Consider the following 26954-nt stretch of genomic DNA (forward strand, 5'->3'; position numbering starts at 1 on the left):
TAAGATATGGCGGAGATCTGTAGTGTGGATTTATACAGTAGTGCTACTTCCCATCCCCTATGTTTTATGCAGTCGAGTCCAATATGTTGTAACCCGGGGGGGGATTATTTCATTATCTTTAGTTACAGGTTTTAACCAGGTTTCTATAAGGCAGAGGATATAAAAGGAATGAATATCAAGGAGGGCGTGGAGATGGGCAATTTTATTATTTATACTGCGGATATTGAGATGACCTAAAAGTAAGGAGTTAGAGAGACAGGTTTGGGTAGTTAGCATGGGGGGAGTGGTAGAAGGAGTTGTAAAAGCTGTGATGTTTGTTGAGCCTGGGTTAGGGTGGATGTCACTGTCTTTTAAGGTGGGAGTTTTTAGGGCAGAAAATGGGCTGTTGAGGAAGCTGGTTAGGTACTTTAGCTTCTTTACAGTTGTGTTATTGAATTTAATATGAGTAAGTCGATGATACTTGGCTAGCTGGTAGCAGGGTGTGGATGTGGTATTTATTTGAAAATGGGTAAGGGTGTAGTTGTGACTAGCTGTTTATTTAGGAGAGTAGTTGAGGTAGTCATAAATCAATTTATCAATGGAGGTGAAGAGATAGGCAGAGGTGAGAATAGATATGAGAGTAACTAGTAGTCTAAATTTGGTTAGGATAGGTATAGTTGTTGAAGACTTATTATAAGGGGTTGTTTATATAGCTACAGCAGGACCTGGGTAAGAGAAGACAAAGGAAAGTAAGGGTTTTATAAAGTTCTTTGTGTGGGAGTGGTGATGAGGTAATGAATAATCTTAAGAGGTTTAGGAAGAGGTACTGGATGTAGGAGGTAAGAGAAAAGTAAATAGGTGGGGTGTGGTTAAATTATATAGATTGGTTGAAGTATTAGATTGGATGGTTGGGAGAGAGGGTGTGGTTAAGTAAGTATAAGTTTAGGACCCCTGTGTGGTGGTTGGGAATTGGAGGTAGGGTAGGGGAACGGAGTGAGCCCGTAGGGTAAACGGAGTGGGTTAGAGCTGAGAGAAGCTGAGAGGTAATCAGTTATTCAGTTTGATTGAGATCTAGACAGCTTTGAGTAGGTATGTGGCACTTTCTACTTTCTTTAATTACTTTCCATAAAAAGAAATGCAAAGGGTGTCCTTAGATCTAGATATATAGGGGAGTAGGTATTTAGTAAAGAGCCAAGACGCAGGAGTATTAAGAGACAGAAGACTGAGCTATCTAGATTATCTACTGTTAAGACTAAAAGGTAAATCCCTGTTTTATGCCTTTCTGGGGGAGGGGGGATATCAGGAAGTAAAGATCCTACAGGGATAACTGGAGATAGGTGTTCGATGGAGCTGGTGGAGTTCAGATAGAAATAAAGAATACAGTTTTTAAAGCCTTGTGTTCTGCTGCCGTCTATTGGCTTATATGGGGAATTACACTAATTCAATAAGCTAGATAGGAGGTAAGGCAGAGACAAATAAAAAAGAGGGGATGGACGGCCTCAGGGTAGGTCCGCAGGTGTGCTGGCCCTTACAAATAGGTTACCTAAAGCACTCACTAATATATAGTTAAACCTGTAAAAATGTAGGATATCACCTACAATGTGAGGCTGAGTGAAGCACTTCTAGGTAGTCCACGTAAGGGTTACAGGTTGGGTTTTCTTTTCAGTTCAGTAGGGATTTCTTTTTTGTTGCTATGTTGTTGATAGGGGGACAGCCTGTGTCACAGCACTAGGCTTATAAGAGCACACCACACTTAGGACTAAGGGTTGCTCTGTTAGGGAGAAGGGATTTAAAAATTCAAACAATTAAAAAAAAATCAAAAATTCAAAAAAATTGAAAACGTTCAAACTATTCACTTCAGAAGGTTCAAATTAGCAAACTTCATCACTGCGTTCTTCTATATATGAGCTGCCTTTACAGTTTGTAATATTTAAACCATCATCATTTTTAATTATTGTAAGTTTTTTTTTTCTGATAAGATGTTTACTTTTAGTTTTCTTCTTTTTTCATACTGACTTGTTTCCCTTTTTTATTTTGATATATTTTACAGACCTCTATGTTGGTGGCCATGGTTATAAAGGGAATATTCCCTTAGGATAGACACATTAATGAATATAAATAGGGACTCTGTCTGGCTTGATCTCACAATTTAAGCTTTACAATATCAGATGTATAAGTTATGGTTACTTGTTATTACACTAGACATGTGAGTTAAACTTTGGCTTCATTAAACATCCTTCCCTCCATCAGACATTCCTTATGTGCTTTTCCTTTTACTTGGACAGGACTGGATTACTCTGCTACAACACTTAGTTTTGTGGGTGGGTTGTAGGTAAGAATTTATTGCCTTGGACAGCTGTTTCTGCAAAGCAGCTCAACTGCTTCTGGAGGTGCAGCGCTTTTTTCTCTTGTAATTTAGATGTTTGCTCATAGGTCTAGTATTAATGTGCATAACTGCAAGTTTCATATATATCCACTGCTAGCATAAATTATTCTTATTTCCAATTGTATAAAAAACTATACAGTACTATTTATTTTGTAATAATGTACCCTTAATCTAGAATTTTCTTAAATGGCTATTGAGATGTTGGAAGGATTGTTTCTCATAAGGGTAATGAATTATACAACCTTTCTGATGCTATAACAGGGTCAAAGACAGAAACGTAATTGAAAAATGCATGATACAAACTTAATATCAGCAGTTTATTCATTGGGTCAGACTTTCCCCCGGATTCACGAAACCTCTGTGTAAGACTTAATATGTCTTACTTGGAGGCTGCAGTAGAATGGTATGACGTCAGCTTGCCATGAATATTCATGAGGGCATGCTGACTCATCCGTAACTCTTACACGGACTGAGTAGGAAATCAGGGGGCGTGTCCGACTGCTGAGCAGTCTAAAAGTCCACGCCCCTGCAAGGTTTTAAAAAGCATAATGTCAACAGACAAGAACGAGTTCGCTCAAATGTACTTTCACCCAAAACCACACTCCCTGACACTGTAAACCCCCATCACAGTTATAAAACGTAAAATATTAATTTTATTTTTTTTAAATCCACGATATAGCTGCCTGTATTTGCGCTTGTTTGCGTGGGTGTGCCCATTGCTTAACCACAGTTAGCAATTGTGATATTGAAGAGCATATAAGGACTACTTATGCAAATTAAGCCAAATAGCAATAGCATAACGGTAGAGTGTATGCACAAAGAGGAGGCATTCACGGTTCGAGTCCCACCCCTCCCCTTCTTATTTATGTTTTAAATCAGTATTTGAAATAATACCAGACATATGTGAATAAAATTTTATTAAAAGCAGTGAAATGGCCAATGTATCAGTGAACAAAATATATATTTTTAAAGGACCCAGATATAGAATAGGCTGCTGTTAAGCAACGCTTTACCCAGCGAAACACAGGTGCCCATAGTTTAATAGCGCTTTACTCAGCTAAACACAAGTGCCCATAGTGTAATAGCACTTTACCCAGCTAAACAGAGGTGCCCATAGTTAAATAGCACTTTACCCAGCTAAACAGAGTTGCCCATAGTTTAATAGCACTTTACCCAGTGCAATAGAGTTGCCCAAAGTTTAAAAGTGCTTTACCCAGCGCAATGTGTTTGCGTGGACGTGCACGCCGCGCCAACCAGGGCACCGTAGGGCACCTGGGAGCAATGTAGAGCTAAGTTGCTTAAACGCAGCCACACCCCCTAGCCTGTCTAGACAGTATTAAAATAAAACAATGACAAGGTTCGAACCCAGGACCCTGTGCATCATAATCAAAGTACAGAACCACTAAGCCATGACAACATAGAGGAAGCAGCCACTATTAACATTCATATACTTACGAATGGTAGTTTACCATTACTAAGCAGGTCTGCAGTCAGCCGAAAATTTTACAAAATGGCCAATCACAAAAAAGTGTGGGAAATGTGGCATATTTAAGCCCCATAGGTGGGAATACTCGACATAACTGATTGTAGCTCACATTTGCAGTCAGAATGGCAGGTGCAGGAGAGGGTTCACACTTTCGAGCGCAATGTTGGGGCATCAAGGAGTCCAAATACATGGTTTGGCTCCTTGTCCACCATCACGAGTCAAGACTCCTGCAGGGCCACTTCCAAGGGACAGAGTACAAGGCAGAGGCTTGGAACCGGTTAGCTCATGATTTCGCCAGTGCCACAGGCATTCCCCGGACTGGTGAGCAGGTCCGTCACCACCATGCAGACCTGAAGAGATGAAAGCAGGACCGCCTGAACAAGTGGATATAGGAGACCCGTGGGATGCAGAATGCCCCACAACTGAGTATGTAGCCATGGAATGCAGTATGTAAGAATTGATAATGGAGTATGTATAATGGATAGGTATGTCTCAATATCCCTTCATTTACTTTATAACTGTAGGTGACCGTGCTATGAATCAGCAAGCCTATGCTGATTGGCTGCTAAGGCTGCGCCACCAGGCAGGTTAGTGATTATTCTGCATATATTGTTATATAAAATATGGGAGAGATCATGAAAGAAAGTGTTGTAGTCCAATAAAACAGCCATAGAATTGCCTGAATAAGACCTCTGCATGTACTGCCAGATAAATTGTCAGAGAGGCAGAAATAGAGTGTAGTAACCCATTAAGAAAGGTAACATATATCTGGAATAATATCTCTGCAGGCACTGTCATATAACATAAGTGAGTGAGCCTGAAAAAAGATTGTTCTAACCTATTAATAAAGGTATAATATGTCTTGAACATGTCTGCCATAAACACCATTAAAACAAATAAAGGAGTGAGCCTGTGAAAAAGTATGCAATGTCATTAATAAAGGTCTAAAACCCAGAGTGTGCCTGTGTCACAGAGTCTGAAATGTTGTTGTACCCTTGCATTATACAAACAGTACTGTTTGAAAATGTGCTGGCAACTCAGAGTTATGCAGTCCCATATAAAGTGGGTGATAGAAGTGCTAGTAGCTGTGAAACATATATACAGTCCACAATAGTCAGTTACTGGCTGGCATGAATAAGTAAACCTGGCACACATGTTGCATGTAATTATTCACCAGAGTGTGTGTTAAGAAATGCAGGGTTCTGTACAAATCGAAGTGAAAATGTCATGTGAAAACATCCCAGATATGTAGATAAAGAAATATAAATGCAAACAAGAAATATGTAGCAGTAACACCTGCATCCTGGACAGTTAGTATGTCAGATATAGGTCAGGCATATATTGAACTAGCCAAACCCATGACACAACCTAATATATGGTGGCAAGTGTAATAATACAGGTAGGGGATATACAACTGCAGTCACTGGGAATGTAGTGTAGACTAAAAGGTCATTATAAGATGTTAACTGAGGTTTTTTCAACACCCTACCGTATGTGCATAAACCATGCAATTCCACACCTCAATGGGTATGTGTAACCTTAAATATTTGTTAGGACATATGTCCTATTGTTTTATAAATATTTGCATTGATGTTGATGCATGTGCCCTGTTCAAACACCACGTTCATGGTGGCCTGTTGCTACCAAACATCCCTGCATGCTGTTGGAATATCCACTGTCGTTCAATATATGCATGTGTTATGCTTGTTGTTCAACTGTTGGAACCTTGGTGTGTTGGGTTAATGGGAATATTGCTGCATGCTGTTACAACTAATATGGAATGCTGTTGTTTATGTTGTAATTAAACACACCTAATCACAGAACATATGGGAAGGCTGGTCGCAGCGGACCCACCTGTCCCTCCTCAGTTGGCGAGTGCACCTGGCACCAGCAGCTCTGGTGCCCAGCCCGGGCTCCCCTCCCCCATTGGTCCTGTGCCACCTTCGGGTGGAAGCGCTGCAGGGGATGGGACTCATCACCCCCATGCAAGCGTGCGCGGAGAAGGGCCACCTGTCAGCCTTCGAAGGGTCTGGGCTGTGGTGAGTAGAGAGATCCAGCGTTCAGTCGCTGATCCCCTACGCCAGCTTGAGGCAAGAGTGGCAAGTCTCTCGGGTGAGCCTGCCTGTCCTACTCAGCCCCCAGCACAGCCACCCTCAGGGCTGTGAAGGTGCAGTGGTGACTGCCCATGGGTGGGGATCTCAGTTCCACTGTTACGATCTGTGGGCTCATGGGCTTGCGATTTGAAAACAACCTTCCCCATCAATTGTGTTCACCCACCCCATGTGTCAAACTCCACCCCTGTATGCGTCTTGTTTGTCTTGTCTGTTTACCTCCCCAACCTACCTCTCAAAATATACCTACATCCTCTACCTCACATTCCACTCTCACCTGAAAAAAAAAATAAAAAAAAGGGGAATCTGTTCCTACAAAAAAATTACGCTCCATACATAGCTGCCCAATTCGCACACATGTCCGCTGGACATGTAAACTGATAATTCTGATTGTCAGTACAACATATTTTGTTGTCCTCACCCCTCTCTCAGTGGTGGAAGGTTTCAAATTTCACAACAAATTTCATACATATGCACAGCTGTTGCTGGTAAAGAAATGGGCAGCTATGGACCTTCCCTACACCCATTCTGCACATCCTGAGCTGGTTTCCCTACTGTCTTTCCCTCTTTGTGCCCCCTTTTTCACCACTTTCCTATCTCCCCATTTTCTTTTCTTTAAAAGAAATTAGCGTGGGGGTTAGCGGGAGTAAGCACTTTTAAGCAGTAGTTAGCAGGGATGCGCGAGTGTGAGCTTGTGTGCGCTTAGCTAAGCATTGCTAAGCATCACGCAAACCCATGCAAACCCACTTACAACTGCTTAAAAGTGCCTTAGTCACCCTGTATGACAAGGCCGTTGTACTGCTCAGCAGCAAAATAAAATACCCTTGCCAGTCTCGAACCCTGGACCTTGGACTCACCAGTCTGCATGAAGTACCACTACACCACAGCAGATATATAATAACTTAGTGCTGAAAGCAATATATCATGCATTACCATGAGTGAATGTAAAGGGAAAATAGGAATGGCATAACACAAATCTTGTTCTGTGGGCCTTAATCAGCAGGTGTTGTGGAATTGCATGGCATGACTGTGAAACGAGAATCAGCCATGCTATTAGGGAATAAGGTTACAGTAGCAGCTTACAAACCTCACACAGTACCAGAGCAGGATAAACACTGGCATATTTGCATAGGTCACAGGCCAGACCTCCCAACAGTGACTGCTCTACAGTGATGACCCTGATTTGTAAACAAATGTTAGCTGTGCACCTCTGACTCCCTGTGAAATGTACTAACAGTAGGCAGAAAGGTGTTGAATCTCACTTAATAACAAATGTCAATAAGTGAGAGTAGACACCGCTTGCACGTCAGAAAAGGTGTAGTAATAGAAATGGTCTGAATCACCCAAAGTCTGAACTGCAAAATGTCTGAATTATATCACAGGTGTATCCCAGTTATATGTACCTTTCCCTGAGGCTGTTCAAATATATACGTGAAAGTATCTGAGGCCTGGAAGAGTCAGAAACACACAGGCATATCAGCTTGTCTGCTGTTACACACTCTGCAAATAGCTGTAGAATGAATCCCACAAGCATGCCTTTATGTAGAAGTACAATACAGAAATATCAAAGGATGTAGCCATGTGCTGCTAGCAACCACCTGTGACAATGCCATTGTTCAGGTGCTGAAAAGACTGCTGTGGTGCACAGTCAAAGAATACTAGGCTGACCTCTGTCTACCATCTGGATATGTCCACAGGTGGGAGCTACTCAGACAGACTACAAGCCTTCATAGACTTACAGGTACACAGCAACTCTGCATGTTCAGTAAGATAAACATCACACGATAATAAATAATGCACTGTGCAGTTCTGCACCCCTACCCAAAGGTACTATATAACCGTGTAGTCAGGCACAACCAAGGGTGTAGGTTGGCATACACAGTACGGAAATATATCCAGTTGTCCTGAGCAGACTGTGCTAAAGTCAACACAAACAAACCACAAACTGTTCAGAAGTGAGTAACGTACTAATGACAGTATAGCAGTTCCCAAACAGTGCATGTGCCTGATATTCAGAACTGGTAGTACAACATACTTAGTTGTCCTCACCCCTCTCTCAGGGATGGAAGGTTTCAAATATCCCACCTAATGTATTGCATATGCACAGCTGTTGCTGGTAAAGAAATGGGCAGCTATGGACCTTCTCCACACCCATTGTGTACATCCCAAGCTGGTTTCCCTAATGTCTTCCCCTCTTTGTGCACCCTTTATCACCACATTCCTATCTCCCCATTTACTTTTCTGTCAAAGAAATGAGCGTGGGGGTTAGCGGGAGTGAGCACTTGTAAACAGTAGTAAGCGTGTTTGCACCAGTGTGCTCATGTATCCACTTAGCTTAGCATTGCTAAGATATGATAAGCTATGCCAATCTTAGTTTAGTATTGCTAACATAAACCCACACAAACCCGCTTACAACTGCTTAAAAGTGCCTTAGTCACTCTGTATGACAAGGCCCTTGTACTGCTCAGCAGCAAAATAAAATATCCTTGTCAGTCTCAAATCCCACACCTTGGACTCACCAGTCTGCATGATGCACCACTAAGCCACAGCAGATATACAATAACTTGGTGCTGAAAGAAATATAACATGCATTACAAGGAGTGAATGTAAAGGGAAAATAGGAAAGCCATAGGAATACATTGCAATAAAGAAATATAACATGCATTACAAGGAGTGAATGTAAAGGAAAAATAGGAAAGCCACAGGAATACATTGCAATAAAGAAATATAACATGCATTACAAGGAGTGAATGTAAAGGGAAAATAGGAAAGCCATAGGAATACATTGCAATAAAGAAATATAACATGCATTGCAAGGAGTGAATGTAAAGGGAAAATAGGAAAACCATAGGAAGACATTCCAATAATTACTGTTGTATGCCAGTTAATTCGCTAATTCCAAAAGAAAGTACATACTCCCATGTATCCAGTGTTAGCATTAGGAGGTGTGAGTAAACTTACACACTGAGAAGAGTGTACTGGAAGAAGCAACAGTCAGGTTTCAGTACAACATGCATTTCACTGGCTACAACCCAGCTTCAGATATGAGACATATACCAACCTTCTGACTGACACAACAGTGTCCACAGCAAACAAGCATGCTCCCCTCCTTGCAAAACTGAAAGGCCTACGCCTACCTAACCTATCATTTTATAGCAGTGTCCTGAAATCACAGTGAGAACTGCAATGACCACACAGCAGGCTGCATGCAATTACTAAATGGTGGGCACCAATTGGTGCAGAGGCCATCACATGCACATGTGCAGATACCTACAAAAGCAGCCTCTACTTGCTGTCCACACATGCAATAATATCATTGCAGCAACTGGAGAGAGAGAGAGCGAGCGAGACAGACAGACAGACAAACAAAAAAACAGAGGCAGTTGGAGACACCAAACAAAAAAAAAAAAAAAAGAAAAAAAAAAACGTCAACAGGTACAACAGACAGAGGTGAGAAATACAAAGGTAACGTATGTAACAGAGATGTATTTGCTGGCATCTGAATGATGTGTCTGAAGGGTACTCTACATACTGTGAACCCTCCATATGTGGTAGCAGTCCATATCTATATGTATATGCAGATGTGCATAGGGCAAGGGGCATACTGCAACTGTTAGTGAAGGCTGGACATTAATATGTAGTTGAAGGTTGCTATGTGCACATATCTATGTAGGTCGTAGTGTGTGGCATTGAAAACAGCAAGCAGTGCAGGTATATGTCATGTGGTGGTTAAATGCTGTGGGACTGAGTTACAGCCAGTGAGGTCTGCTACAGCTATACGGCCTGAGGACAGTGAAATGCATTCTGCACAACACTGTGCAATATTACTACATAATTGTATGTCTCACAACTGTTTCATAATTGATATTCCCACCATGAAAGGTGGGCAGTATATGTGCCTATATGTGCATGTATATGTACAGCAATGGATGTTTACAAGTATGTGTGTGTGTGTGTGTATATATATATATATATATATATATATATATATATATATGTATATATATATATATATATATATATATATATATATATATATATATATATATATATATATATATATATATATATATATATATATATATATATATATATATATATATATATATATATATATATATATATATATATATATATATATATATATATATATATATATATATATATATATATATATATATATATATATATATATATATATATATATACATACATATATATATATATATATAGATATATAGATATGTAGATATATACATATATACATATATAGATATATATAGATATATAGATATATACATATATATATATATATAGAGATTTATAGATATATACAGATATATCTATGGATATATATGCATATATATAGATATGTATATATATATATATATATATATATATATATATATATATATATATACACACACATATATATATATATATATATATATATATATATATATATATATATATAGTGAGAGAGGGAGACACGGTGTCAGATGTATTGCAACAGGTGCCTGGTGACAAAAGCATGGACTGAGCACCAGTGTTGATACTGCAGTGCCATACCCCATTCCAAAACACTTTACCCACTAACTACCAGATAGGTGGTTGCTTGCCTATTACTGAAGGTGTCAGAATGGAACATGGGACACAGGTGGACAGTAGCCTCCCCTTTGATATTCACAGTGCCACACTAGTCTTGTAATCTGTCTACATGGTACGTGTCATCACAAACGTTGTGTCATGTACGGAAATATAGGTCAGTGTTCCCCTGTACTCATCACAATGCCCCATGTGGTATGTACCTCACATGACAACTACAGCAAGTGGAAAGGACACAGACATACCTCACAAAGAGTAATACTGCCCTCAAACACATACCCTATGTAGACTGACTCACATAACCACAGCTACAGTGCATTGCATACCGGCCACCCAGAGGTTACCTCTGCCAAACATACAGAGGTATGTCACACCCATAGCAGTCAGACAACCACAATGTCACAATACCACCGAGCTACACGGCCTAGGTCCCTAATCCCCGCCACCTGACTAAACAACACATGCTGGAGGGATAGGCTCCTATTGGCAAATATGCCATACTCTGGAGTAAACCACCCAGCATTAACAAACAAGTCTCCTCAGTAGCAGATGCCATAAACACCCCTGATGATTGTCTGGGGGATAGGTAACACACCCTGGGAATCACCTCTGTGTATCCGGTTGACAGGAGCAAGTGAAATCAAATTACATGTGTGTCAAAGGCCAGGGTAGCATATGGCTAGGCTGCTGTAGGCCCTAGGGCCAATAGCGTGTTACCTACCTATGACACAATGCACACACGCATGTACTCAGTGCAATACCTGCTATGTGAGGTGGAATGAGTGTGACAGTGAATGTGTGCAAGTTTGTAATGGTGTGATAGCTTAGTGTGAGGTTGTTTCTGTCATGGTTGTTTGTGTCCTAGGTGTGAGGCCAGAGAAAGAGTGTCAGTTATTGGGATGCAGACATAGTAGGATGGCATATGTTGTGATGTAGTTCCTTGTGTACGACTGTGGTGTCCCATCATAGGCTGAAGCAATACATGTATGCTCAGTAAGTGGTACTGCTGGTAATCCAGCTGACATTTGAACTGTTGTACTACCTGAAGCTGTAGGCCTAAACAGCACAGTATGGTGTATGTTCACATTACCTGGTAACACTGTCTTGTGTGTTTCCTGTAGTCTGCACAGATTACATACCTCAGGCATAGGTATCTGTAAGTAGGGGCACACAGTACTGTAAGGTACACAGGAAATGCTCATCTGTGTCAGCATACATTTGTGTGTTGTATGAATGTCTGATGTGTGTGTAATGATGCCTGTACCATGTCCACAATCACATGTGTGTTGCAGGGTTTGCGTGTGTACCTAGCAACATGTATACTCTGTTACAGCAGTATGCCAGCTATATTAACAACTGTGCACATATGTTAGGTAGGAGTATGGCATCAATGACTAGGGTTGGTTACTGGTTATACTGTAACTGCACTTCACATTCATTGCAATGGATGACATATTTCTTCATGCATTAGCTTGATATGTACCCCCATGGCGAGGCTGTGCATTGGATCCCAAACAGTGTGCCGAGTACTGGTGTATACTGGTTTGTTATGTGGAGTGTGGCAGGCACTGTCAGCCAGTTGTGGGCTGAGCACTGATATGTGGTATTGAATGTGTGTATCCTCTGACAGATGAGCAGATGCTATATAAGGCAGTTAACTGATATCTGTACTGTATAATGTTACGTGTGCCACATGACTTGCTCACACATATCGTTTACTTGTCTTCCAGGCTTATGGCTCATCAAAGGAATCCCTCCTACACAGCCGCAGAGGAACAGGAAATCCACCACAGCCTGGTTCAGCACTATACCCTGCTGTTTTCCAGGGCCGGCCAGAACCAGAATAAGTGTACTGCACTGTGGCAAAATCTTGTACTTCGGGGAAATGACATAGGCATGCATAACCGGACATATGAGCAGGTACGCCAACATGGCAGTGATTTAATTAGACATGTCCAGCAGCGTGCATCTGATATCCATAGACAACAGCTTGCCACAGGTAGTGGGGTGGCCATACATCCCCCCCTGCTTCACCAGAGTGGAGGAACTGCTCCTAAGTGTGGTGGCTCCTGGCCTACAGCAGCAACAAGATCACACATGTGTCATCATGGAGGCCGGAGCCACCAAGCATGGTGACATGGAGTGTGCAGGCAACATGCCCTAGCTGTAGACTACTGTTACCTGTATTGTTAGATTATGCATATGTCAGATGTGTGCTGTGTTTAGCAGTTGTACTGCTTATTGTGTGCAATACTGATATTTTGAATAGTATCTGTACACCTATGCCTGTTGTTCTACTGTAGTTTAGCACACTCACAGTAGCAATGCCACAGTTGTGGCCACTGACAAACTGTGTCATATTCCTGTAGGTCCCTCTGGTGTGACAGCAGGGCAGACGATACATGCTGGTGAGTGTGTTAACACTTTAAAATTGGTATTGAAATGTGCATGTCATAGGTGAGGTGTAGGCCATGTACACATAACACACCTATGCATAATGCATGCTGTGCATGTTTGCTGTGAGACATTAAACATCTCAGTAAAGTCAGTAGCTGCCTTAATCACATGCAATGCACAGCGCATCAGACACAAATGTGGCAACACTGTACTGCACATTGGATAGGCATAGTGAAACACATGTACACAACATAACACGTTTGTCATATGCAGTACACCTCAACATGCTATACATAGTGTAACCGGACAGCAGCCATAGCCATAGACCCGGGATGGTACCACATAGGCAGAGGTCCAGGGGTTCTTGGGGGAGCACCACTGGTCGTATTGCCCCTGGCAGGTGTGCCCTCACAGGTCTTACGATGACCAGTATGTTCCAGGCTGTAATGCAGGCTCAGGCACGTATGGAATGGTACACCAGGCAGGGACTTAGGGCGCAGAGGGCACATTACAATGCTATCAATGACAGCATCCGTGACCTTGCCGGTGCCATCTGGACTTACACCGAGGTTGTTGATAGACATTGGGGGGAGACATTAGATGCCCTCCACAACATGTCTTCCATGAGCCAGGATCGCGCGGGACAGTTGCGACGTGATGCATGATGATGATGGCTAATGGTACTACACTCCATACAGTTACAGTGACCACAGTACTACACATAGCTGTCATTGCTTTGCACCTCCATATTGTGTGTGTGCACACATATGCACCTATACACATTATGCATAGCATGTTGTGTGTGTGCAAACATATGCAAATATACACAATATGCATAGCAGTCGCATTCTGTACAAAGTGACACATATTTGTCCTGGAATGCTATTGGGTATATAGGTCACATGACACACATTGGGTATGTGTGATGTTTAATGTTGCAGTCATGTACCATGCAATGTCATAGCTGGTACTGGTATATCTGGAATATGACCCACACTCACCATAACCACTGTACAATGGCCATGTCTAGGACTGATATTCCATCACGTATACATGCACCACTCATCCCGTGTGTGAACATAGCATGCATGTGCTACACCTGTATCCACAATTATCTGCTACAGCCACAGACACTGCAATCAGACATGGAAATCCATGTGACACACAGATAACACATGCAGCCATGGTATGTATACCTGTGAGTGATGGTGCACAGGACATTGCAGAGCTTATAGTACTTGCACAGAAATGTTGTGTCCTTGTACACATTGTGTTCCAGGGTGTAGGCAATCACTGAACATGTACACACATGCACCACAGCCATGTACACTGTCATTAACTATGGCTGTCTACACTCACACTGCATGGACTTGATCAACACTTATTCTGCATGCTGACATGTGTGACAAGACTGTTTGCCTTGTGATACTGTCACCCACCTTCAACCACTATTGAGTATGTTTTGGATTGCTGTTGTGTGTGTGTATCTGCTGTAGTGAAAAGTGTGCATGTGTTCCTGTGTGCATGTGTGCATGTGTTCATATGTGCATGTGTTCATGTGTGCATCTGTGCATGTGTGCATGTGTTCATGTGTTCATGTGTGCATGTGTTCATGTGTTCATGTGTGCATGTGTCCATATGTCCATGTGTGCATGTGTGCATGTGTGTATGTGCAGACCGTAAAGTGTGTTTCCTGTCTTCCTCTCACAGGTGCTGAGTTAGGGGTTGGCGAAAGCAGCAAGCAACCTGAAGCCACTGCCATGAATAATGGTGATGATGACACATGTATTTTGGCACAGGAAGATTTGACAGGGTCTGTCGTTGGTCTGCCAATCGACAGTACACAGCGTTCAACCCCATCTATGCGCACACTCATACTGTCAATACATCCCTCACCACCAATGGCCATAGGCGAGGGACAGCATACAGTTGGCATTGACCAGGAGAGTGTGGTACCCATGGCACTTGCATCCCCTCAAAGCAGCCATAGCCATAGACCCAGAATGGTACCACATAGGCGGAGGACCAGGGGTTCTCAGGGGAGCACCACTGGTCATATTGCCCCTGGCAGGCATGCCCTCACTGGTCTAGCGATGACCAGTATGATCCAGGCTGCAATGCAGGCTCAGGCACGTATGGAATGGTACACCAGGCAGGGACGTAGGGCGCAGAGGGCACATTACACCGCTATCAATGACAGCATCCGTGACCTTGCCGGTGCCATCCGGACTTACACCGAGGTCATTGATAGACATTGGGGGGAGACATTAGATGCCCTCCACAACATGTCTTCCATGAGCCAGGACCGTGTGGGACAGTTGCACCATTGATGCAGACACATGCCAGCAACAGCAACAGCTGGCAGTGGTCATGGATGGCCCACAGTTCACAGCCACTCCCGTAGTGGCAGTGCCAGCCCCAGCAATGCTGGGGCTGGCCTGTCCATTGACCATCCCAGTAGACCACTTGCACGTGGCTCTGGCCAGTCCCAGCAGGGACATGGGTCCAGTCATCATACCTCTGCCTCTGATGACAGTACTCAGTCAGGGTTGGTACCCGATACTGTCTGTAGCACCCCTGCCAGGCACAGGTAATGTGTCTGTGGCCGGAGACAGAGATCTGTACAGCCTAGCAGATACACTCTGTGGCTGTCCACCAAACCACCGTATATGGCAGTCACATGGTGGGGCTGTGTGCATGCAGACACACACACACACACACACACACACACACACACACACACACACACACACACACACACACACACACATTAACCAAACAACTAAGGCTCACACATACACACACATTACATCAACATTGGCCCATGCTGTACTGTTGTCCCTCACACACACACACACACACACACACACACACACACACACACACACACACACACACACACACACACACACACAGACATGTCGATTGGATGGGTCAATGTCAGGCTCTGGCAAACAACAAAACGCCCTGTGCATATGATGACACCTGTGTCGCCTCCTGTCATCTGCATCATTGACAGAGGGACAGGCTAACATGGTGCTGATGCAGAGGGTGACACTATAGCAGTGTAGCAATAATAGCAAGTTGTCAACAAGGAAGTGTAACTACATCCTTGTAGGTATATCTGAGCAGACAAATGGCATCAAAGCTCTGATTGTAAATGTAGCATTGTTTACACCACTGTTAGGTCTGAGTATGTATTGTCCACCCATGTGCCACTTGGCTGAAGTGTAATGTGTTGCCAGCATGTGTTAGTGAGTGGACAGTATGTGTGTGATGTGTGCAGTACAGATTAGCAAGTGTACATCTGTGAACATGGTGGGTGCGCACTGTCTGGATGTACATGCATAGTGGACACATGGGACGTGTGGCATACCCTGTCATACAAATTGTTAACATCTCATAGCATCTTTCAATGGCCAATATGCATTCTACTACAGTTATGTACTAACACGGGTAGACGTGTGTATGACATGGGTTGACACTATGCTGTGGGTGATACCATTTATATCTGTCAATGATTTGCTGTCTGGTAGTATACACAACCTCAACAGCATGACTATAAGCAATCATTGGATGATGTCCTGACAAATGACACACAGTAGTAGGGAACCCAGTAACAATTGGATCCTTCTGGTGCTACACTATAACACTAACCAGTGGTAATGACCGCCACCCATTCCTGTGACCACACCTGTTTGGCATATAGCCCCCTTAGGTACATGCAGACACACTAGGGATGTGTCCATCCAAATCTGGAAATGTATGGATTGGCCTACAATGCATTCCCTGGATGGGACGCATATCCTACACAAGGGTATCATACAGACAGATACCTGTTGTCTGATACATGCTGTATAGCAGTAAGCCGACTATGGCATAGTCATCTTCATGTACTATATATACTATCCTGTCAGTACCACACAGGTGGTAGCCCTCAGCATGTATGTTGGGTACCAATGTTTACATACAGCCTCATGTTATGTCATGTGTCCCTTGGTATCCACATATCCATAGGTATTGTGGAGTCCCAAGGTGTATCACATAAGACATTAGAGGCCTGAATACATATCCACAAGGCAGTTGTACACCTACAAAAACTGTCCATTCTTGGCAGTCTTTGTTGTGTATGACCATGTCTGACATATACCCCAGGCATATACCCTCACTCATACTACTCTTAAGTAACTGTCATGGGTGTGTGTGCCACAGATGACCTTGGCCACAGAACATGACAGTGGACGGCCGTGTCACATACATACATATGTGACCTACGATCTGAGAAGCAGCGGTACAACCTGTCAATGGAAACAAATGTATTCATGTAATATGCAGGCTTTACGCCTATGCACTTATTGAGGGGACATATACATATATATATTTGCCAAGCAGATACCTGATGTGTGCAATGCACTTACTGTTGTAATCATACTATTTCATACCATAGTAAAAGCAAAACCCACACTGCATTGACACACACACAGTCAGCATTTGCAGGATTCAAACTCCTACCTAACTATGTTATGATACTATAGAGAGACACATTAACATGGCACGCTATTTGCTTTACTGGTTGGTTTTCCTTCTCTGGCTGTATTTGTAGGATGGTGACATCATCAGTCATTCCAAAGAGGAATGTACCTCTTTTGCTGAGTTTTCCCAGTCTCCATAAAGGGGACACCTCTCAAAGGAAACTGCACACATGCACACACCCCCACACTCACTGTTTGCAGGATTGAAACCCGTACCTAACTATGTTATGATACTGGAGAGAGACACATTAACACGGCGCACTATTTGCTTTACTGGCTGGTTTCCCTTCTCCTGCTGTATTTGTAGGATGGTGACATCATCAGACTTTCCAAAGAGGAATGTACCTCTGTTAGTGTGTTTCCGCAGACTCCAACATGTGCACTTCTCTCAAAGTAAACTGCACACATACACCCCCCCTACACACAGTCAGCAATTGCAGGATTCAAACCCCTACTAAACTATTTTATGATACTAGAAAGAAATGCATTAACGCAGCACGCTACTTGCTTTACTAGCTGGTTTTCTTCTCCAGCTGTATTTGTAGGATGGTGACATCATCAGTTTTTCCAAAGAGGAATGTACCTCTTTTAGTGAGTTTTCCCCAGTCTCCAAAAAGGGGAAACTGCTCACATGCACACACACTGTTTGCAGGATTCAAACCCCCTACCTAACTACGTTATGATACTAGAAAGAGACGCATTAACATGCCGCGCTATTTGCGTAACTGGTTGATTTTCCTGCTCCTGCTGTATTTGTAGGATGGTGACATCATCAGACTTTCCAAAGAGGAACATACCACTGTTAGTGTGTTTTTCCAGTCTCCAAAATGTGCACTCTTCTCAAAGAAAACTGCACACATACCCCTCACACACAGTCAGCAATTGCAGGATTCAAACCCCTACCTAACTATGTTATGATACTAGAAAGTGACACATTAACATGGCGCGCTATTTACTTTACCGGCTGTTTTTTCTTCTCTGGCTTCATTTGTAAGATGGTGACATCATCAGTCTTTCCAAAGAGGAATGTACCTCTGTTTAGTGAATTTTTCCCAGTCTCCAAAAAGGAAGCACCTCTCAAAGGAAACTGCACACATACACACCCCCCCCCCCCACACACACACACACACACACACACTGTTTGCAGGATTCAAACCCCTATTTAACTATGTTATGATACTGTAGAGAGATGCATTAACATGGTGCGCTATTTGCTTTATTAGCTGGTTTCCCTTTTCCTGCTGTATTTATAGGATGGTGACATCATCAGACTGGACATGGTGATGTGTGTACACTTTGTTTTATGCCTTTCCGGGAATGGTCCATGTGGGTCAGCAGGTGTCAACAGCTTGAACAAGACCTCAGAATCCTTACCTTGTGTGATCTATCTGTGGATACATTGACATTCCGTCATATGTCAACACATATTTATGCACAGCTTGTTGGTTTTGTGGATACTACATGTGTCTGGGATGTTGATAAAGGGCTATTCAAAGTTTATGAGTTTATGTGACACATGTGTAGATGTGTTCATTGATGTATGTCCTGGGTGGCTGCCTTGCAAACAGTCTAGCATGTTTGGGAACCATGATCCGCACATGAACATACCACGGTTGGTAGGGTTGTGTGTATGTCAGCTTCCGATAGCTCTGTTTATGACTGCAACCATGATGGACTCCATGACCTTGCAGATCAGACTTCATAGGCATACTGGATTTGACTTCCCATGGTGTGTTGTGCACCAGTCCTTGTGGGGAGTGCCATATGTAGCTGTGACACATTCAACGGTTCCACATCCTGTGTAGGGGGTGAGGCTCAGCTGACTGTTCAGGTGCATGATCTGTTTGTTCTGTAGTTTGTGCATGACACATATTGGGAATCAATGTATTCCACTTGCTGCCATGCTTTTGGCAGTGGGGGTAGCTGCTCATCCATTCTACATGTGATATCTCCTGGTATGATGATGTGGACTATTGTCAGTGGGAGATGGGTATGTACATATGGGCCTGTCTGTCATGATGTTGGCATTGTCACTCAGGTACAGTTGGCCCTGGCTCAGGACATATATGGGTGTACATTGCTATTTATGACATAGCTGAAGGAGATGTCATGATTCAGTCTGGACTCCTTCTCAGCTACTCTTTACAAAACACCAACGAACATGAGCACTAATCCCTGTTATACTCTTTTACATACTTAACACCCTACTGATCCTTTGTGATCAGGCTACAGAGTATGTCATGATAATATCCTGGCATGCCCAGGGGTCGGTTTTGTGTGTACTCTTCAGTCCAGCTGGTAGATATTGTGATATTGACACAATGTCACATCTGCCTCATGTACACAGACAACCCTCTCCATCTCCAGACAAACTCAGATATATGTGTGAGATGCACCTATATAGACATACAGGGTGCTGAACTCTCACGACCCATGTCTGGCACAGTCTATCAGGTGGTGAAGGTAACCACACACACACACCACATATCAGTCTCACATATCCTCTAGCAACAGCACACAAACCACATTATCACACATAGACATACTTGGATGCTGTAAATGTACTCTACCTAAGCAGCAGAGACCTCCAAAGCAGACACACACACACACACAGCTGCTACCCCACTACAAAACACACATATCACATAGTTCACAATGTCAGCGTGCCACACAGTCACTGACCTTTGGGCTAAACAACACACCTAATACACTTGTAATAGGCGACACTTATTGTCAGACAGACTGAAGTACCACTCACCAGCCCTAACAAGGGAATAGTCACTTTGGGCTATCTATTGGGTGCCAGGATCTGCCGCATAACACAGGCAGTCAGGTCACTCCAAAGCAAGTACAGGACTGGTACCATCATTGTCCATGCTGGTGTGTATAACCTCAGATGTTACTCCCTGGACCACATGACATGATACATGGAGGAACACTCTGATCATGTAGCCCAGGCCAGTATCACCCTGACCTTGTCTAGCATCTTACACCCACCAATTATGATGTCACAGTATACAGATACACATATCACATTTAACAGTTGCCTAACAAATTTGTTTAATTCATGGGGGATACAGTGTCTGTCAGCCTATGGTGACATGCTCAACATGCCACATAGCTTCACTATGGACAGCTTGCACCTGTCACCCTTGGACTTTGGAATGCTGGCTAAGGCTCTTGCTACCACCATAGTGCCTTTTTTTAAGCAGGGCTCAGAAGACAAACACACCTCCATAGACATTACAGGTTAAATGAAACTAAGGGTAATGCTGCTCAACAACAGCTGTGTTAACCTCGTATTGTGGCCACTCAGGACTCTCCTCAGTATGGAGGATGGCGATATCTGTGCACTGACAGATGCTTGGTTCAGGCTCACTTATGCAAACCAGCACTACCAGGTTATGTTTCATACCATGGTGTCTGACAACAAGACTTGGAACAGACAACACAACTAGGGGGAGTATCCATATACATCACAGATGCACACACCTCCGGGTTAGTAGCACTGCACAAAGCATCACAGACCATACATATACAACTACCATTCTGCAATACTGCCTTTCAGTTTGTTGCCTGCTACAGAACACACTCCCAAACTCAGGAACCACACTCGGCTTTCGTGTGAACTATGGAGAATATGAAGTTCTCCACAAACACCATTATATTGTGTGACTTCATATTCACAAATATTGACTGGAGATACTACTCAAGCCCCGACACCCTCACCCAACAGTTGCTACAATTTGTAGACTCATATGCTATGGCACGACCAGTCAGCACAGCCACAAAGGGGATAACATATTGGACCTGATCATCACCAACATGGGGACTCTATGTTCCACACCAGTGATATACCCCTCATTGGTAAGGTCAGAACATACATGTATCTCATTGGACATACATATACCCTCCACACACCCATCCTGGGTAATCTTGGTGAACTTCTCATGAGCCAACATCTCACTTCACCAAAGCAAGGTGGTATCCTTCAGAGACCCTGAGACAGTGGCAAATACGGCTCACACTGCTGCATCCTTTACATACACATTCTATGGACACCTAGTGGACTGCATGGATTGTGCTATCCAAAATAACAACAGGACTCACTACTCCAATGGCAGGGGACCTGTGTGGTAGACCCCAGCCATTAATAAGCTGTACAATGTCAGGAGGAAGCTACTACATGATAGAGCACAATCCCAGACTGGGAAGGCATCTGTGATCTGTACTAGCAGACAGCTACAATCACTCATGAACTTTTCTAAGGGCCGCTTCTACCAGACAATTGCAACTGACATGTAGGACTATCACACGACCTTCTTCAGTTATGTCAGGAACCTGTGTGGACACTCACTGATATGCTGTGAGTTACTGCATACTGACTAAACCTACCCTGAACCCACTGGCATTGCCAACATCCTGGCAAACAGGTTCAGTGCAGATGTCTCCCACCCATCGCCCCTAAGGAGCAACTATCCATCCCAACAGAGTATAACCTCCCTGACATCACACAGTAACAGGTGAGTGCTGCCCTCCCCAAAGCGTACATCACAGTATCAATGTGACCAGATGGTGTCCCAGCCTGCATCTTATTCGAGCATCATGACAGATGCAATCCTCACATTACATCACTGTTCAATATCGGAGTTACCACAGGATATGTACCAAAGGAATGACGTACAGCGACAGTGGTCCCGCTCCACAGAGTTGGTGCCACAACGGACCTCAGACAATATCGCCCTATAAGCCTAAGTAGCCTGTTCTGCAAAGCTATAGAGCGTATTGTCATGGGACTCATGCACATAGACATCGGGAACCTACAGACACTGTGTCCTACACATTTCAGCATTGTTGTGGGCAGATCTTGCCTCTTGAACCTGTTTGTATTCTTTAAATTGCTAACAGGTCCATTGACATAGGGACGGCTGTCCACACAGCCTACCTGAACCCTGCAAAACCCTTCAACACAATAACCCACTGGGCCATTATGCATAGGCTCACCACCATCGATATGGACACATATATCACACTATGGATTGATACCTGGATCAGGGATAGCACCCACATGGTCAGAATTGCAGGTGCCATGTCTGACTATACACCACTTACATGTGGCATCCCACACGGCTCGGTCCTGGGACCTCTCTTGTTCAGTATATATTTGTCTGATTTACAGACTATCACAGGGGGAATATGGCTGAACATGTTTGCACTTGACTGCAAACTGGGTGCCATGATCAACCTTCCAGCTGCCACATGCATACTCAAACAGGGTCTCACAGAGATGGATGACTGGTGCCTGAGCCATGGCCTACAGCTAAATGCCATTAGTTGCATAGTCAACCCCTTTGGGAATAACAACATGCCCACACATTACCACATAGGTAGTACTCCATTACATATGGTAGGAGTTGTTAGAGGTTTGGGGACATGACTTGTTTGTACTGTCACCTTTGACATTCACATTGCCAAAGTGGTTGGACACACCTTCTATGTGGGCCACCTTATCCCATATGGTTTTACATCTAGATCGAGTGAGGTCATTGTGCCCCTATACTCATCACATCCATGCTTGGTTACAATGCCACATTTGGGGTGTACCTTACCCGACACCTGCAGCAACTGTACTGGCCACGGAAGTTCCTCACCAAGCAGATCTAGGGACTCACACTGATTCCCTGCACAGTTCAGATGCAGTAACTCCAGCTCTACTCAGTCACCTACCACCTACTCGGATATGATGTTTGCCTGTTGTTTACAGATATACCCAACCCAGAATTACTGGACATGCTCCACCTCAGGATATCTGACTCCCTTGGAGCTACACACTCCAGGGACGAATACCTCAGCACAGATGTTAATAGGACATTGTGGAGGGACAGATTCATATCACAGAGGCTCCACTCACTCCAGAATGTAATCCCAATTTCACATAGGCAGAGGCACCCACTGACCACCTACAGGAGACATCTTGACGACTGTATGGGTGATCGTATGTTTACCCCTGGGATATCTTCTGTGTTCCTGCTAGACAGAGGCACACTAGCCTAAACGTACATGGGCTATCTTGTGTGACCTACTATTCACAAACACAGTGTAGTAATCTGACAGGGTTGCGAATGCCAAACACACTCTGGCTAGACTTGTACATGCCCTAGGGCAGATAGCCTAGTATCAACCACTGAACCTATGTTAATGCTCAAGATGCACAGTGTTTATTGCTGATACTGTTTGCAGGTCTTTATCATCTTTGCTTTACCAGTTTCTATGAACAACTTCGGTATCTGCAGAACATATTTGATTATGACAGGTTTCCACTATATTATAGATGAGTCTGTTGTCATATGACTATGTGCACAGGGCAGATTGCTGTATAGTGACAGGTTCCTGGGTTAACACATGCAACTGCCAGATATGCGTGGCCCACTGCTGTACTCAGACATGGCCTAACTGTGTGAGCATGCCCAGTTCTGCCATTCCGTGTTTTGTTGCCTGACATTTGTCTCATTTATTTGTGTATGAGCATGCCCAGTGTGAGCTTTCAGTATGTTGCTATCTGAGGTCCACTACATTGGTTGGTGTGTGCGAACATGACCAATATTAACATTTATACTGCGTGTGTTGGAAGTCAGGTTCTGTTCTCACTGCAGGACTCACCTTTGTGTCATAACTCAACAAGGATTATGCTGTGCCTACAGGGTTTCCATGAAATACTTTGCATAGACTTAGCAACATTCCTTCATACAGGCTGACCACTGCAATACTGTCATGGTTTAGTGGTTCAGTACTTTGGCTATAGTGCATAGTATTCTGGGTTCAAAGCCAATCACTGCTTTATATTTTCATACTGAGCAGATCAGACTGCTTAAGGGCCCATTAAGCAAATATGAGCATGTTGGCTTTTGTTCAGCTATGCCCTACTTAGACCAGGCTTGTCCGACATTGCTCAATATTCACCAACATTGCTGGACGTTGCCCAATATTACTGAACATTGACCACAGTTGTGCTAGTTGGTGTGTGCGATTTTGTTTGCATATACTACATGGTGGTAAATGCTGTTTAGCACTGCTTTATATTGCTTAACACATGACAATCATGCCTTAGGTGGTGCTGCAGGGCTGCCTATGTCAGATGCACATACTACACTCCCTGTACATGTTTGAAAGCAGGTAGTGTCAATTAGACATCCCTTTTACTATATGTGTGAGTTGGAGAGAGGTATCATTTCCAGAGTTCCTACTGAGCCAGTGTATGTGCTATGCATTGCCTCTTTGCCAAGGCCAAAGCATACTGGGCACACCTCCTTCTGCCTACTAGGGTGGGCTCAGTTTGTTCCTCCTCCGAGTCACGCTCTGCCTGTGATCGCCTTGGCAATGGTGGGGGGCTGTTTTGCCCAGGCCTATGCTGGTCCTACTGCAGCTGTTTTCACAGGATCATATTATGTAGCATAGCGCATACCATGACAATTTGGGTACATGTAGTTGGTGAGTACTGCAAGGCTGCACCAGATGTGTCCAGGCACCGGAACCATGACTTGAGCAGCCCAAACACACGCTCTATTACATTACGTGTTTGTGCGTGATCCTCATTATGGCATTCCTGTTCAGGTGTGTGTGCATTTCTGATGGGTGTCATCAGCCACGGCTCCAGTGCATAGCCAGCATCCCCCACTAGGCGACCATGTGGGATGTCCCCATTGGCAAATGTCTGGTACATCTGCGTCAGATGCCAGATATGGGAATCATGGTAGCTTCCAGGGCAGCCTGCACACACATTTATTATTATGCCCTGGGCATCACACATGACCTGGCAGTTGATGGAGGGGAAGCCCTTGCGGTTGAAGTAGACCCTACCCCTCTCACCGGCTGGTGCTTTGATGCATATGTGCATGCAGTCTATTTCACCCACTACCTCAGGGTATTCCAATATTTGCTGGAAGAGATGCATATTGCTGGCCAATACCTCACGGGAATTGGGGAAATATACATGATCACCGACATGTGCTGACATGGCAACCAGGAACTGGTGTAGTACCCTGGATGCTGATGCCTGTGATATCCCCATCATATCACCAGTTGGTCTCTGGAAGGTACCTGTTGCTAATATTCTTAGGCCAACACATACCTTGGTTTCCACTGGGATGGGTTCCCCTCTGTTAGTTCTGTGTGTGAGGTGTGGCCTGCACAGCTCAACAATTTGCTGCAGGAGGTCTCTGTCCACTCTATAGCGCTCCACTATCTCCAGCTCATGTAGCCCCTAGTAGGTTACCCTGGGCCTGTACACTCTTCTCTGTCTCCTCACTGTGGGTTGTCCAGCAGCATTTCCATTGTCGCCACCCTCAGCATGTTGCATATGTCGCCTTATAACAGCAATGGCAGCCCCTAACATTTCTTTGTCTCAGTAAAGCTATTTCAGTTTTCACTTCTATTAGCTTACTGCAGTGTCTGTTGTGAGAAACTGGACTGTTGTTTGCAGAGTTTTAAGTGCTAGGCTGGGCTGGGATAGTGTACTGCCTGTGTAATTACCTGATTCTGATTGTTTTCACCTGCTAGCTCTGCTAGTACTCCCTGGTAGCTTCCTACTATTTGTTGTGCTTCCTTTTTCCTTTCTGTTTCCTCAGGGGGGGGAGTGCCGCACAAACACGCTCACAGCAGCTAACACGCGCGCACACATGCTTACACAGACTAAAACTTGCTTATTCGGGTTAAAACGCATGCACACCAGCACAAACTCACTTACAACTCTTTAAACAACCTTATACATGCTTACTGCTGCTTAAACATACGCACTCACGCTTACATGCATGCACTCTGTCTTACTCGGGTTTACACGCGCACACACACACGCATACCCATTCAGCAAGAAACTTTGGTGTTATCCACGGCATACACCTTCCATTTCTTGTCTTTCCCTAGCCTACCTTTTGACACACCTCTTTCCATGATGTATAAATGACAGCTGACACATGCCACTCTGCTCCAATGAGCTTCACTTCTTTCATACATACCCCCCTCGTGATGTCACCTATCTTCTACTCTGTTACTCCCCATATCCTACTCCAACACTCCACTGACTGTGCTCATTTGCTATGTAAACTTGCGATTCACTATCCTAACACTCATTTACATAGAATTGCCTACTGATGCTTGGTTACATCTCTTAGACTGAGCTTCCCCCCTTAGCAACCTCTACTCGGTGGCCATGTTGTCTTCAGCCTGCCATTCCCTTGCATTGTACATTAACAATTTCAATAAAATCCACATTTGTGGGTTTTAGTTTTTAGTATTCTGGGTTTTAGAGCGCAGCTCATTTGTGCGGTGCTGCACTACGCTTAAACATCGGAAATCAGCAAAAAAGAAATTATTTTTATTTTCATATTGCATCAGGAAACATTTCCAATGGCCGTATATTTGGCCATTGGTATGCTTCCTGCACTGGATGCAACCTTTATTTG

The sequence above is a fragment of the Protopterus annectens genome, chromosome 10.part0 (assembly GCF_019279795.1).
Source record: "Protopterus annectens isolate FY-2018-M chromosome 10.part0, PAN1.0, whole genome shotgun sequence".
In the NCBI taxonomy this organism is placed as follows: Eukaryota; Metazoa; Chordata; order Ceratodontiformes; family Protopteridae; genus Protopterus; species Protopterus annectens.